The following is a 15,079-nucleotide window of genomic DNA, read 5'->3' on the forward strand; positions in this document are numbered from 1 at the left end:
TATTTCCACTAGTTCCAGCAACTGAACTTGGATGGGAGGAGGGCTTCCAGAAAAAGTATCTGTATGTCAGTCAAGACCTAAATGTCATTTAAAACTGATACTATTATAATTAGCTAGTTATTAATAATACAAAAGTAGCAAAGGGAAGGCCAGACATTACAGGCATGTTCCTAGCAAAACACTGGGGTAGGGAACCACATAGGGAAGACAGACACATGCCCAGTAAAGTTGGGAAGGTACTTGCCTGTCAATCACACCTGGAAACAGAGATGGTTGGCCAGAATGGGCATGGCCACTCCAAGTCTGGGGAAATTTGGGATATATAATCCCTAAACAAAGAAGCTGCCTCTCTTATGCTCTTGGTTCCTCTTGGCACGCTTGGCTCATGGTTCATGCTTGGCTTCCTGGCATTCTCCTGTGTGGTCCATAGTCATGTGGACCCCCACACACAATGGACTAATGGATTGCAACTGGACTGCAACCATCCTGATGCTGAACTGGACCCTGCTCCAGTGGAAACTCTGGACACTGGCTCTGACTTTAACTGTACTGAAATCCTAGCTACAACTCTTCTCTGACTGGACTAAGGGAAATGGGACTTTGGAAACTCAGAGATGTAATTCCACAGAAATAAAGTTTTCTATCATATTTCATCCTCCTGTCGTTGCCTCCGGAAATGCTTATTCCAGTGGTACCCCAAGAACTCCATCCCACTAGCAACAGGGAAAAGACGAGACTTGTTTTCCTCCTATAACAAACTGACCCTGTGCCTTGAAATCACAAATTGAAATGTTAGCATTGCTATTGGATTTGTACTTGGCAACTGGAAATTTTAACATTAAAGAGAAAGAAAAGAAGGCAATTCTGGCATTCCTTACCCCCTTGGAAGGATTCAGGCAGACAGACCGTAGATCTCTAAGTGAGGCTAGGGGAGCAGCCTGGTACCCATTTCAGTAAGGTGCCTCAGTACCTGAACCTAGGAATGTGGAATGTAGAAAATGTCTAATTCAATTTCCATAGAGAGAGTGACAATTTTGACTTTGTAGAAAAGTAGAACATTCTGAGAGCGCTCTTTCCTAAGTAACAGAGGGTTGGTAAGGCCAGTAAAATGTAACTGATATGTTCAGACAGATTCCAGAGAATATGTCCAAGATCAAAGGAGTTTGTATAAGAAAAACAGCAAGCCAACCATAATGAACTCTTGCCACCTGGAAAGCCCCTGAATGGTATACCAGCAGGGTCAAGAAGAAGGGGCCCGGGATACTAGTGGAGTCTTCTTTTCGTTCCTCCCCTCAGTGAGTAGGCACAACATAAAATTCTCAAGAGGATCTTAAGAGTACATAAAGGTCCATTTTACTGCTCAGAGCAGGTTTTTAGAAAGCTGCTGCCAAAAAAAGACTGATCAATATCGAGCTGCAAAAACAATTATATGTGCTGCGCAGTTCAGGCAAAACATAGAGCCATTTACCTCTCCTTTCAGACTCTGAGACGCTTGACCTATAGAAACTGGTGAAAGATTTGAAAGCTCAGTTAGATAAATTGAAAGATGCTTCATTTTATTTTGCAGATAATTCATATCATTTTCCTTTAAGTTTTCCAGCAAATGATTAACATCAATACTAAACATTAAAAGTTCGGGTTTGCTTCCTCGAAACATCACACAAGTTTAAATTCTGTCACAATGATATTCTTTTAAAATTTGTTTTGTGAAAAAAATTTCAATCTTAAATGAACTGGAGGATATAAAATGGAAAGTGTCACATATGTGCCCTTGGGAAAACACAACTTAAGGACTGAGGCACTAATTTCCCATAAATGCCTGATCTACAGAAAACTGATGATATTGGAATTTTCTTAAATGATAGAGGTTGCCTCAAATCAACCTTGGGGTTTTGCTTATGGTTTCCGGAGGCATGAACAAGGAATGACCCTGGTTGGGTTGGTCTTGCAAAATGAGCTGAATTGAGCTTTGTATGACTGGACAGTTTTTGTTCCTTGGAAAATTTTCAAAGCTGTCTCCATTTTTTTTTAACAGACTCTAACTGCACTCTCCCCTCTTTACATTCCCTGCTCATAAACAAAGCTGACCTCGAAACCTCAGTGGTCTTGCCTGTAGCTTGCTGTAGTTTTCATGTCCTGAATTGTAATCCCTTTGCTATTCCAGAATAAATTCTTTATTTTTAAGCTTTCCTCAGTTTTCTTTTTATTTAGGTAGAGAGTTTTCAGTTTTAAAGTAATCCCGGGCTATTTCAAAGAGGTTTTAAATACCCATGTGACAACTTATTAGCAATTCTTAGAACCCTAAAATAACTGAAAGTTATTTAAAGCCAAACAATTCAAATTAAAAGCATTACTAGTTAAGAATCATCATTGAAGTTTCCATAAGGTTATTAATTGACCTCACTTATTTAACTGAGGAGTGAATGATTCATACATAATTAGGTGCAATTATGTCTGATGAAATAAATGTAGAAAGTTTTTCTGCAATAATAAGACCATCTAAAGGCCAATATACTGGTATAAGGTCAGAAGAGATGATTCTAGAACCAGTGTTTTATAATACCACCTTAACAACCGAACACTTTAAATGTGTCCCAGTTTGGCTAAGGAATTGAAATTGAAATTTTATTTCATTTTAATTAATTTTAGTTTCAATAGCCACATGTGGGTAGTGGTTATTGCACTGGATAGCACAGATGTCAATAAATTTATATTTGGAAGAAAGGGAAAATGAAATAAGGATACAAATGGGTAGGGTTTAAAGTAGGACAGTATCATGATTAAATAAGGTCATCAAAGGAAAACACACAGGAGAAATTGGCTTACTAAGAATAGTCACAAGTTGGACACGATAGAAAAATATCTAGATACAAATTACATTTTACTGTGTGCTGTAGAATGTGCTTTGACAACTCACTCAGGTTCATTGGAACTCTACTGAGATAGAATAACTGCATAATCCCAATTAAATTACTTTCCATTAGATTACACAGTCACCTTTCTTCACATAATATGTTATCATGTAGATCTCCCTACTGTATAAAGGACATACAAAGTAACTAGAGGGGATTACTTAATTTTGATGAATCAATTTTAGGTTCTACTCAATAAAATCATCTGCACAGTTTAACATAATAGACCTGATGCATTTCTGACACAACAGAAACACCAAGCTGATCTCCTGGAGCAGAATGACAATGGTTCCCTCCCCACACATCGGCACTAATTCTTTGCATGTGGCAAGTGAGCCAGAACAAGTCATTGAGAGGGGAAGGTAAAAAGTGCACCTTCCCATTTCCCTTGGTAACTACAGTAAACATGTCTTTCCTGAACCAGGGGACTTAAGCTAAATACACTTTAAAAACAATGTAAAACTATTTATATTGTATTTTAAAATATTTGTCTGAAATGTTCAATATGAAACACTTGTCTTTTACCAGTATTGTGCTCTCTTGGGGTGTTAACACTAAAAGAGAACAAACTTAAAAAAGACATCCTCAACTTCAACTATTATTCACATGATCAGTTAGATTAACTTAAGTTCTCCAAAATGGTACAATATTTTATGAAAATAATTTTCTTTACTGAATCTTTCATTTATCCATTTAATATTCATTTAGCACTAATATAAGCCAGCTCTCTACTAACACTGGTGATATAATGGTCAAGAAAGCTACCTTGCTTGCCTCCAAAATGTACACAATCTAATATAGGAAAGAGCACACAACAAACAGGTCAAATAATAGATATGACTAGGGTATTATGGGAATATACAGGAAGAACAATTAATGGGCAAGGCAACCAGAAAGTTATCACAGAGAACATAGTGCTGATATGAATTAGGTGCAGGGGAAGGCATTCCGGCACGAAGTAACCCCATAAACAGGCAATAGTATGTGTGAGGATGACTAATTCATTTAAAAATAATTAAATGTTAGATTTCTTGGGATGTCTAGGCCAAGCTATCTGGTACAAAATGGGATATAAAATCTAAAGCTCAGGGCAAAGCATGGGGGTGATACACAGCTTTTGGCACATTCTACAACTGAGCAGCGTACAGAACAAGAGGGTTAAGGACAAAGGCAGGATGTGAGGATAATCAGCACGGAAGGGTCTGACTGCAGAGAAAGGCCCAGGAAGCTGGCAGGACTGAGTTATCTTAGGAGCAAAGGTGACCTGAGAGTGTTACCATGAAAACCAAGAGAGTGGATATTTCAAAGCTCCAATCAACAGATTCTAATATACTCAAGAAATCTGGTAAGATAAAGGGCAAATTTCTACTTTACTTGGGCAATAAGTGAGCTCACTGATAAACATAACCTGACCAATTTCAGTAAAAGGGTGGGGAGAAGCCATTTATAGTGGATTGAAGAGTGAATGGTTGATAAGAAGTGAAGATGTAAATGAACAGAAGCACTTCTTTGGAAATTTCAAATCAAATGAGAGATAATATTTCAGAATGTTGATGCCTAGGGGCAGCACTATCTGCATACAGAGCCACCTACACCATCATGAACTAGCTCTAGGGTGTTGGTAAATCTTATGGCTAAGCCTCCTTAAATTCATAATCATAAACCAGGATCCAAAGAATCTTTACAGCCAAAAATCCTGAATAGTAATGAGGAACAAAGAAGATAATGGATGTAAACTTTCGAGCAAACAAGAAATTGCCATACAAATGTTAGTTATTATGGTCATTATTACTACAATTTTGTCTTGTTAGATTTCGGTCTGTATATCAGCCCAGTTTATATCAGAGTTGAAAAACAAATTGAAAAGTCTGCCCAGTGGAGTTCATGGAAAGGAAACATCAGTAGTTAACTTATGTATTATGCATATAATTTGGACTCAAGAGATCCAATGGATAACCACAGTGAACCACAATTGCCCACTTTCGACAGCTCAATGTGAACTTCCTGATAGAAAGAAAGCATTCCAAAGTCCTATGTAATTGGATGTGATAATAATGGGAGGATTGGCTGCTTGCTTGCTTCTCATTTCATTTCAGTGGGATAATTTGAATAAACTCTTTATGCAAATTATAACTGCTGTCATTTTGATAACACTCCAACTTGAAAATTTGGATTGTTGGGTGCAGACTCTTGCCAGCTCTAAACAAATGGAGGTTGGCTGAGGAAGAATTTGAAGGACACCCTTTTTATGCTATGAAGTCTCTGACACGGGCAAGCTTTTCCTATTGCTACTGTATTCAGAATTAAACTGGGAGTTATAAAACATTTTGGAGCCTTCCTCTTTCATCCACAGAATCTGTATATTCAGTTTAATTTTTCTTCTTCCCTTGGATTCCTTTGCTTTATCAAAGATAAACCCTTTATCCTGTCATCCAATATACATAAACAATTCTTTGCACCTTTTTATGTTTGGCACCAAGCATCCTACTCAAAAAAATTTGTTCATTCATTGAACCACTAAGGTTGAGTATTTATTATATGCCTGGCCTTATTCGGGCAACTTAATAGGAAACAAGACAGAGTTTCTGCTTTCAAGACTGCATAGGGAAAAGTATTCGAAAACATGTCACAATTCAATGAGTTATAATAAAGGCATATGCAGGAGAGTAATTAATCTTCCAAAGGGTGGGAGGGTAGCCAGGAAGTACTATTTAATTAAGAGTCCTAAAGGGTTTTGAAATTTAGATAAAAGGAGGGCTCATTTTTTATATTTCAATTTCTTGAGGTTATTCTACCTTTTTCAACTGTGTTTCTCTGAAGTACCTACTATAGACAGACTGTGTGCATTCCCCTCAAAATTCACACGTAGAAAGCTAATCTGCATTGTGATGGTATTTGGAGATAGGGCTTCTGAGGGGTGATTAGGTCATCAGGATGGAGCCCTCATGAGTGGTATTAGTGCCCTTATAAGAGAGACCCCAGAGAGCTCCTTCACTCCTTCCACCATGTGGACACCCGGTGGAAAGACAGCCATCTAAGAACCAGGAAGCAGGCCCTATCCAGACACCAAATATACAGGCACCTTGATCTTGGTCTTTCCAGCCTCCAGAACTGTGAGAAATAAATGTTTGTTGTTTAAGCCACCCAGTCAATGGTATTTTTATTATAGCAGCCAGAAAAGATTAACAAAGTACCCATTACAGTGATTTAAACATGAGAACCCCAAAATACTTGTTTAATAAATAAATAAATAAATATACACACACACACACACATATTTAATCCTCACTTGAGGATATTTTTCCATTTATCTTCAGATAGAGTGGAAGGAATGGAGAGAGAAAGAGAGAAACATCGATATGAAAGAGACACATTGGTCGCCACCCCTACCAATGGGGCCAGGAACAAACTGCAACAGAGGTACTTGCCCTTGGCTAGGATTGAACTCGAGACTCTTTGATCTGTGGGCCATGCTCTAACTACTGAGCCAAACCAGCCAAGGCAAAATACTTGTTAAATTAAATCCAACTGCTGTTAAGTTTCCTTTTTCATTCGTCTACCTTTGCATTCTTCTTGAACAGAGTACCATTTGCAAGATTGATGTTCCTATTATATTGGTGTGAAAGGTTCTTCAAACATTGTATCTGTCAATCTTTGTCCTACTATTTATGCTGCCAATCCACATTATACTTCACGGTTTTTATGTTGACAATTTGAATTCTGATTGTCTTCATCTGCTTTATAAATTGTCAGATACATTGCTAATTAAACTTGGTCTCTTGAAAGTTTTTGCTCCTGCTAAAAAGAACAAAGAACTCATGGACACGAACAACAGTATTGTGATTGCAGGGAGGAGCTGGGTGGGTGGAGTTGGAACAGGATATAGGGGGGATAAATGGTAATGAAAAATAAATAAAATAAAGATAACTAATTATAATTGCAAAAAAAGTTACTACCTTCTATACTCTTCAGACATTTTCTACAAATTTTAAAATCAAGAATTTTCACACTTAGATTAACTGGAGTTGTCAGCCATCAGATAAAATGTTGGCATCTCATATAATGCTAATCTTCTCCTATGTCCTTTTTAGCTCTCAAGATTTATGTATATGTATATAGTTTCTTTCTCCACAGCTCCAAATCTGTTATAGGGAATGATTATTTTGATGCCTTAAAAATGGAAAACTAAGCTAAAGATAACACTTTTTAAAATATGTTTTTATTGATTTTTTTTAAAGAGAGAAGGGAGAGAGAGAGATAGAAACATCCATGTGAGAGAGAAACACCAATCACCTACCTCCTGTATGCCCCCCCCCCTACTGGGTATTGAGCCCCAAACCCGGGCATGTGCCCTGACCGGGAATCAAACCAGGACCTCTCAGTCCATGGCTCAATCCACTGATCCGCACTGGCCGGGCTAAAAATAACATTTTTAAAAGTCAGAATTTTGGGGGTTCATATAATTTATTAAGAAAGTCCCCAAATAAAGGAAATCATAGGCCTGATCAATCTAGCTGCCTTTCTGTTAAAACAAGCAACAATATAAATCAAAATAGTGATAGCCGATATCAATGCTGCAGGTAGTACGAGTTTTTGAGAAGAAAGGGTATTTAGAGCTCCTCCACAGTATGGATTTAACCATTTCCCTTGCTACCATTACTATAGCTAGAGTCCTTCCTCAAATGTGAACTAAAGGAATTATCTTTAGTTTAAGTCAAAAGCTGTTATTGCCAAGACTAGTGTTTGGCTGGTTTTTGTTTTCTTTGAACTCAGTGGCATACCCCAAAGCCACTGCTCAAAGAAAGCCACATCATTTCTGACTTACTGCATGCCATGCTGGTTATTCTACTCCTCCTCATTCTTCTCAGCAGTACACAGACAGTTTGAATTTTTCAAAGTTGTTCGTGGCTATTTAAGAGATCTTTATCTCATGGTACAAAAGCCAAAAGATGTATTAACTACACGCTCAAAAAGTCAACCTGTCTGACCTTGAGCAAATCACCAAACTGTCCTGGTCTATTTCTTTACAGGCTTTAAAAAATAAAGAGGTTGTGCAGCCAGTGTGGCTAAGTGGTTGAGCACTGACCCATGCACCAAGAGGTCGCTGGTTCGATTCCTGGTCAGGGCACATGCCAGGTTGTGGGCCAAATCCCCAGTTGGGGGCATGCAGGAGGTGGCCAATCGATGTTCTCTCTCATTGATGTATCTCTCTCTCTCTCCCTCTCCTTTCCTCTCTCTCTAAAAATCAATAAAGAAAAAAACTAACTAAATAAATAAACAAAGAGGTTGCCATTAAAATATTTCTCAACTTCCTTTAGACTCTATCTATGAGAGTGAATGTTTTTTTGGGGAAGACTAACTAAGTGGACCTCACCATAATACCCTAGTATCTACATTCACACTGCAAATTTATAAAACCTGATTTCTAACCACTTATATGGCTATATACCTGGGATTTATACCATATGTCTTTTTTTTTTTTTTTTTTAATTTTTTTTTTTATCCTCACCGGAGGACATTTTTCCATTTTTTTGCTCAGGTAGAGTGGGAGGGAGAGAGAGGAACAGAGAGAGAGAGAGAAACATCGACGTGAAAGGGACACATCGAGTGGCTGCCACCCGCACAACCGACCAGGGCCGGGGACAAACTGCAACCGAGATACGCGCCCTTAGCGGGAACCGAACCCGGGTCTCTCAGAACCGCAGGCTGACGTTCTAACCACTGAGCCAAACCGGCCAGGGCCCATATGTCTTTTTTTTTTTATCCTCACCTGAGGACATTTTTCCATTTTTTGTTCAGATAGAGTGGGAGGGAGAGAGAGGACGAGAGAGAGAGAGAGAAACATCGATGTGAAAGGGACACATCGAAAGGCTGCCACCTGCACGACCAACCAGGGCCGGGGACAAACTGCAACCAAGGTACATGCCCTCAGCGGGAACCGAACCCGGGTCTCTCTGGACCGCAGGCTGATGCTCCAACCGCTGAGCCAAACAGGCCAGGGCTATACCAGATGTCTTATGTGGATTTTGAACATTCCTGAACAGTGTGATTGAGAAATGAGTACCAATGAACTGTGGTTACGTGTGTGCACATGCGCATACTGTAGTACATGCTTCAAATGACAACTTGGGGATGCTATGAAATTATGACCATACTAGATCGAGACTTGGAGTTCAGGATTTAAGAGCTGAGCAATAGATTAGTGGTGAGGAGGTTAAAAAAAATAAAGTAGGTCAAATAAAACTTCAGGTGGGGGAGGACATTGAGGCATGACGGGCTAGATAATATCATTTTCCTAAGAAAAATTTGAGCCCAGAGAAGGGTTTTAGATAATGAGGTGATATGATCACATTTTCCTTTTCATAAAGATTACTTTGGTTTCTCTGTGGAGACTGGACCGAAGGGCAAGAAAAACTTTTTTGAGCCCTGCTCATTAATAATTCATAGCAAAAATTTTCCTTTATATTCCTTCTCATTTTTTACTCAGGGTGGGCACTTGCCTAAAGGTCTCTCCTCTCTTCTCAAAATATTCTCATTGTGTCTTCAATCTTTTCCTTCTTTTCTGTGTGTGTGTGTGTGTATAGTTTTTTTCTTTTTTTAACCACAAGTAGCTCTCTGTCTTTTTCATGAAAACACAATGCTTTCTCCAATTTGCTAAATAAATAAGAGCAAAATGAGGCATTAAGCATGGGTACACCCACATGGCCCTGTGTTTTCTTGAATGCTCCGTCAGCACCATCATGAAACACTTACTTTTTACATAAGGGGCCCACATTTGCATCTGGCATTGGGCTCCCAAAGTTACTTAGCCTTTTATGGATCAACGATACATTATTTTGGTTGTATTTGAGTAGAGGGAGCAATGCTCAGTTTGCTCTCGGTTCTTCTATATGTCACTGCCATGTCCAAAGCTTTGCCCACTTGCCTTCATTTCAGACGTACTATAATAATCCAATTACTGCTGTCTTTTTCTGATATTGCAGAAATAACTAATATTAGGCAAAACAGACTTTTAAAAAGTTACCAGTGATAAAGAGGGGTATTTTGCAATGATAAAAGAGAATCCATTAAGAAGATATACCGTTTAAACAATATATGCACCTAACAGAGTTCCAAAATAGATGAAACAAACTGTCAGAATTGAAGGCAAAAGTAAACAATTCAACAATAGTACCTAAAGACTTCAATACCCGTCTTTGAATAATGGCTATAAAAGAAAGTAGGCAGATAATCAACAAAAACATAGGAGACTTAAACACTAGAAACCAACTAGGCCCAAAACATTTACAAAATACCGAACCACTACCACCAGCAGAATACACATTATTCTCTGGTACACAAGAAACATTTTTCAGGATAGACCATGATCTGGATCACAAAACAAGCTTTAATAAACTTGAAAGGATTGAAATTATATGAAGTATGTTGTCTGGCCACAATGGAATAAAACCAGAAATCATTAACAGAAAGAAATTTGGGAAATTCACAGATATGGGCAATTAAACACCATTCTTCTAAATAACCAACTGGTCAAAGAAGTGACAAAGAAAATTAGAAAATATTTTGAGGTTAATGAATAACAAAACACACACAGTTACCGAAATTTATGTGAAGCAGATACAGCAGTGCTTAAAAGTAAGTTTATAGCTGTAAATCCCTACATATAAAGAGAAAAGAACACGTCAAGCAAATGTCTTAACTTTTCATCTTGAAACATAGAAAATAAGAGCAAACTAAACAATGTAAGCAAAATGAAGGAAATAATAAATATGGGAGTAGGAATCAATAAAATAGAGAATAAGAAACAATAGAGAAAAATCAATTAAACCATAAGCTGTTCTTTGAAAAGATTGATATTTGACAAACCTTTAGCTAGTATATCATCAAGAAGAAAAGGGAGAATATTCAAATGACTAGAATTAGAAATGTCAGAGGGGCATCACTATTGACCTTCCAAAAATAAAAAAAATTACAAAGAAATACCATGAACAATTGTGCCTATAAGTTAGATAATTCAGTTCAAATGGACATATTTCTAGAGACACACAAGCCACCCAAACTAACTCAAGAGGAAATAGACAACATAAGTAGACTTTATAAAAAGTAAAGAGGTTGAGTTAGTAATCAAAAATCTCCCAGAGAAGCCCAGGCACAGATAGTGTCACTCGTGAATTCTATGAAACATTTACAGTATGAATACTAATACCTCACAAACTCTTCCAAAAAAATAGAAAAATGTAGAATAACGTTTTAAGGAAAACATTCCATCTATAGTAGCATCACAAAAGGAAATATTTAGCAATAAAATTAGCCATGGCCTGCGGACCAGAGGGTCCTGGGTTCGGTTCCCGCTAAGGGCACGTACCTCACAGTTGCAGTTTGTCCCCGGCCCTGGTTGGGTGGCAACCACTCAATGTCTCTCTCTCACGTCAATGTTTCTCTCTCTCTTCCACCATCTCTCCCTCCCGCTCTGTCTGAAGATAAATGAAAAAAAAAAAAAAAATGACCTTGGGTGAAGATTTTAAAAAAATTAAAAAATAAAATAAAATTAGTAAAAACAGTGTAAAGACAGCTCGTGTTCAGTCTGGTATTTCCTCAAAACGTTAAACTCAGAGTCACCATATGTATGAACCAACAATTCCGCTTTTAAGTATATACACAAAACACTGATTATATATATATTATATATATAAAGATATACATATAAATGAAGATATATATATACATATATGTGTATATGTATATATATATGTGTGTGTGTGTGTATATATATATATGTATATATATATATATCTGACACACACACACACACACACACATTTCCTTATGGAAAAGGAAGGTTTATCACAGCATTATTCATAGTAACCCCAAAGTGGAAAATATCCCAGTGCCCATCAAATGATGAATGTCTACACAAAATATAACATTCCATAGAATAGAACATTGCCTGGCAATAAAAAGGAATGAAGTATTGATACATGCTATGACATAGATGAACCTTGAAAATATGCTAAGTGAAAGAAGCCAGACATAAAAGATAACATGTTGTGTGATCCACTCATTTACATGAAGTGTTAAGACTAGGAGAGTTTCTGGAGACAGTATATTAGTGCTCACCAGGGCTGATCACTGATCACTGACTTTAGTGCCATTATATTTAGTGCCATCCATTATACAGATTTTTAATTCAATAGTTTACAATGCTGACTCTGAGGTCAGAATGCCTGCGTTCAAATCCTGGATCTTCCCTTTACGAAGGAGGGGCTTTGGACAAGTCATTCAACCTCTTTGGGTCTCACAAAATAAGTTTCAATCATGTTAGAAAAAAAGGAAGTGGTGCTATGTCATTACTTTTTAAAGTGGGACAAGTTTGATTTTATAAAAATTTCCTCCAAATTGCAGGACATATCTCATAAGACTGTGCAAGGATTAAATGGAGATTACATTGCAGGTATTCAATGAGTACCAGTTGTTGTTAGTTTATGTTGAATAAATTAATAGATGAATGATTTTTAAAATCTAGATACAAAAATGTTTGTGCCAAAATCTTTAGTGAATACACTCCCCCCCCTTTTTTTTTGATTTGGTGGTTAAGTTCTGAACTACCTATCAGTTCTTACTTCTTATGTAAAATATTTTTTGAACATATTAGCTTCCAACTCTATAGGCGAAAGGAAAGCTTAGCTTTTGTTTGTTTTTCTTTCTAATCTTGAATTTGCTCTTTCCTGAAGATTTGCTTTCCAAATAAAAACAAGACTTGAAAGCAGCTAAGAAGGCTCACTAGGGTTTGAAAAACTAAATATATACTTGAAAATAAATTTCTTTCCAAAATAAGCTCCTTCTCTTTTTCCCTTCCACTCGACGCACAGATTTTTTTGAGCTGGAAGGCATCTGATGTAGACTACAGCTCAGTGATCCTGTCCTTAGAGGACCCTGAACTTGAAGGCAGACCTGAGAGCCCAGCCTTCCTGCAGAATCATCCTGTGCGCATGGAAGCGGACTCCCAGGACTGCAGAGGTACTGACACTAATAATGCAATTTCCTCCCAAATAAATAAAAGCCCACCAAGCCTAATTCAAGATTTAGCATTCTAATTAGTCTTTGTTTTCAGACATTTTCAATGGAAAATAGAGAAAAAAAAAAAAGAGGAAATAGCAGTTCTCACTGATACTACCAATTCAAATACAAGACTGTGGAGTTGTTGTTTCAACTCATTGAATTTACATCTGTATCTACTTGGCCCCCTGCTAAAAATCCCAGTTTTCACTGACACCAACATAATTATAAATTTGCTTTAAACCACAATACACAGACAACAGTCCCAAAATAATAATACGATTACTAAAAATAATTTAAGGTTTTATCATATGCTTGTATGCTGTGGAGTATGATTTTTGTGATCACTTGGAAAAGTTCCTTCCTCTCTCTGGGGCAATGCCAACCACTCATTAAACAGATAAAGTTCATTTGCATTCTTTTCTTTCAATATTAGGGATTCTTAAAATCAATTTCTTTCCTAATTATGTAAATAGTTCCTAAGTTAAATTCACAAAACAAAGTATAAAAAAACAAGTATAAACAGAAAATTCTGGCTTATATTACTTTCTCCATATCATTCTCCCCCATCCCTGCCTCTATGTAAACGTTTTAAAGAAATGGTATATGCCCTGGCCGGTTTTCTCAGTGGTTAGAGTGTCAGCCTATGGATCAATGAGTCACGGGTTCAATTCCGATCAAGGGCATGTACCTCCATTGCGGTTCGTCCCGGCCCTGGTCAGGTGGTGTGGGAGGCAACCAGTCAATGTGTCTCTCAGGCCGATGTTTCTCTCTCTCTCTCTCTCTCTGTCTCTGTCTCTCTCCCTCCCTCCCACCCTCCCTCCTTCTTTCCCACTCTATTTGAAGATAGAAAAATATCCTCAGGTGAGGATTAAAAAAGGAAATTATATAAATTTTTCTTTGGTAAATATTAGTATAAGTGCTTTGCATCACCTGGAGAATATAAAGATATCTTTCATTACTTTTTGTTGTTGTTAATTCTCAGCCAAGACTCTTTCTTTCATTGATTTTTAGAGAGAATGAAAGAGTGGGAGAGAGGGAGAGAAAGGGAGGGAGGGAGAGAGGGAGGAGGGGGAGAGAGAGAAAGAAAGAAACATCGATGTGAGATAGACACATCAATTGGTTGCCTCCTGCATGCTCCCTGGGAATCAGGAATCAAACCTGCAACACAAGTACATACCTTGACTGGGAATCGAAACCATAACCCTTCCCTGCATGGGCCAGTGTTCTACCCGCTGAGCCTCACTGGCCAGGGCTCATTAGTTTTTATAGCTGCATGTTACTCTCCTGTTTGGATGTACTACAATTGAATCAACTAGTCATCTATTGATGGACATTTTATTGGTAATCCTTTTTTGCATTTGAAGAAAACACTGCAATAAATAGTCTTGTGTGTGTCTTTTTGTATTTTTGCCAGTGTGTCTCTGAGATAAATTTTTAACAAGAGATTCTTAAAGAGATTGATGGGTCAAATGGTAAATGCATATGTAATTTGCCAGATGTTATCAAGTTTCACTCCAACTTTTTGCATTTCTACAGTCGATACTCAAGTACTCATATCTCCCACAGCCTTGTCAAAAGGATACTGTGTAAACATTTGGATTTTTGCTAATATGACAGATAGAAGCTGCTTTTCTCTTATTAGGCATGAGTGGGCTTCAGTAGCTTTACCTGTATGTAAGGGACAATTACATTGCTTACTCTGGGAATTGTGCATTCATCTTTCTAGGTTTATTTTTTTAATGTATAGTTTTGGGTATTTTCTTTCTTTCTTTTGCTTTCTCTCTCTCTCTCTTTTTTTAAGAAGACCCTCAGGTTTGGCCTATTAATTTTTATAATAGCTCAAAACTTACACATTTTATCATTTATCTTTTTACTTTGCTTATGGTGTGTTTTGTCATGTAAAAGTTGTGTGTGTGTGTAATGAAACTCATTTTCCCTGGATTTTAAGTATAGTTTAGAAGAGCTTTTCCTACAACTCAGTTATAAGAAATTCACCCAAGTATTTTATTCCTTATATATGAACAGCTTTGTATTACACTTTTGGGATTTGTTCTGGCATATAAGCTCAAGAAATTCCTAAAAATTTGCCAAGCATGAGCCAGTGTGAG

General features: G+C 37.4%; 1 protein-coding gene across 15 annotated transcripts in view; it reads right to left on the reverse strand.

Moving 5' to 3' along the window:
- Positions 1–15,079, reverse strand: part of NOL4 (nucleolar protein 4) — a 365,006-nt gene that overhangs the window by 31,355 nt on the left and 318,572 nt on the right. The window lies entirely within an intron of this gene.

This window comes from Molossus molossus, unplaced genomic scaffold, assembly GCF_014108415.1.
Source record: "Molossus molossus isolate mMolMol1 unplaced genomic scaffold, mMolMol1.p scaffold_m16_p_6, whole genome shotgun sequence".
Classification (NCBI taxonomy): domain Eukaryota; kingdom Metazoa; phylum Chordata; class Mammalia; order Chiroptera; family Molossidae; genus Molossus; species Molossus molossus.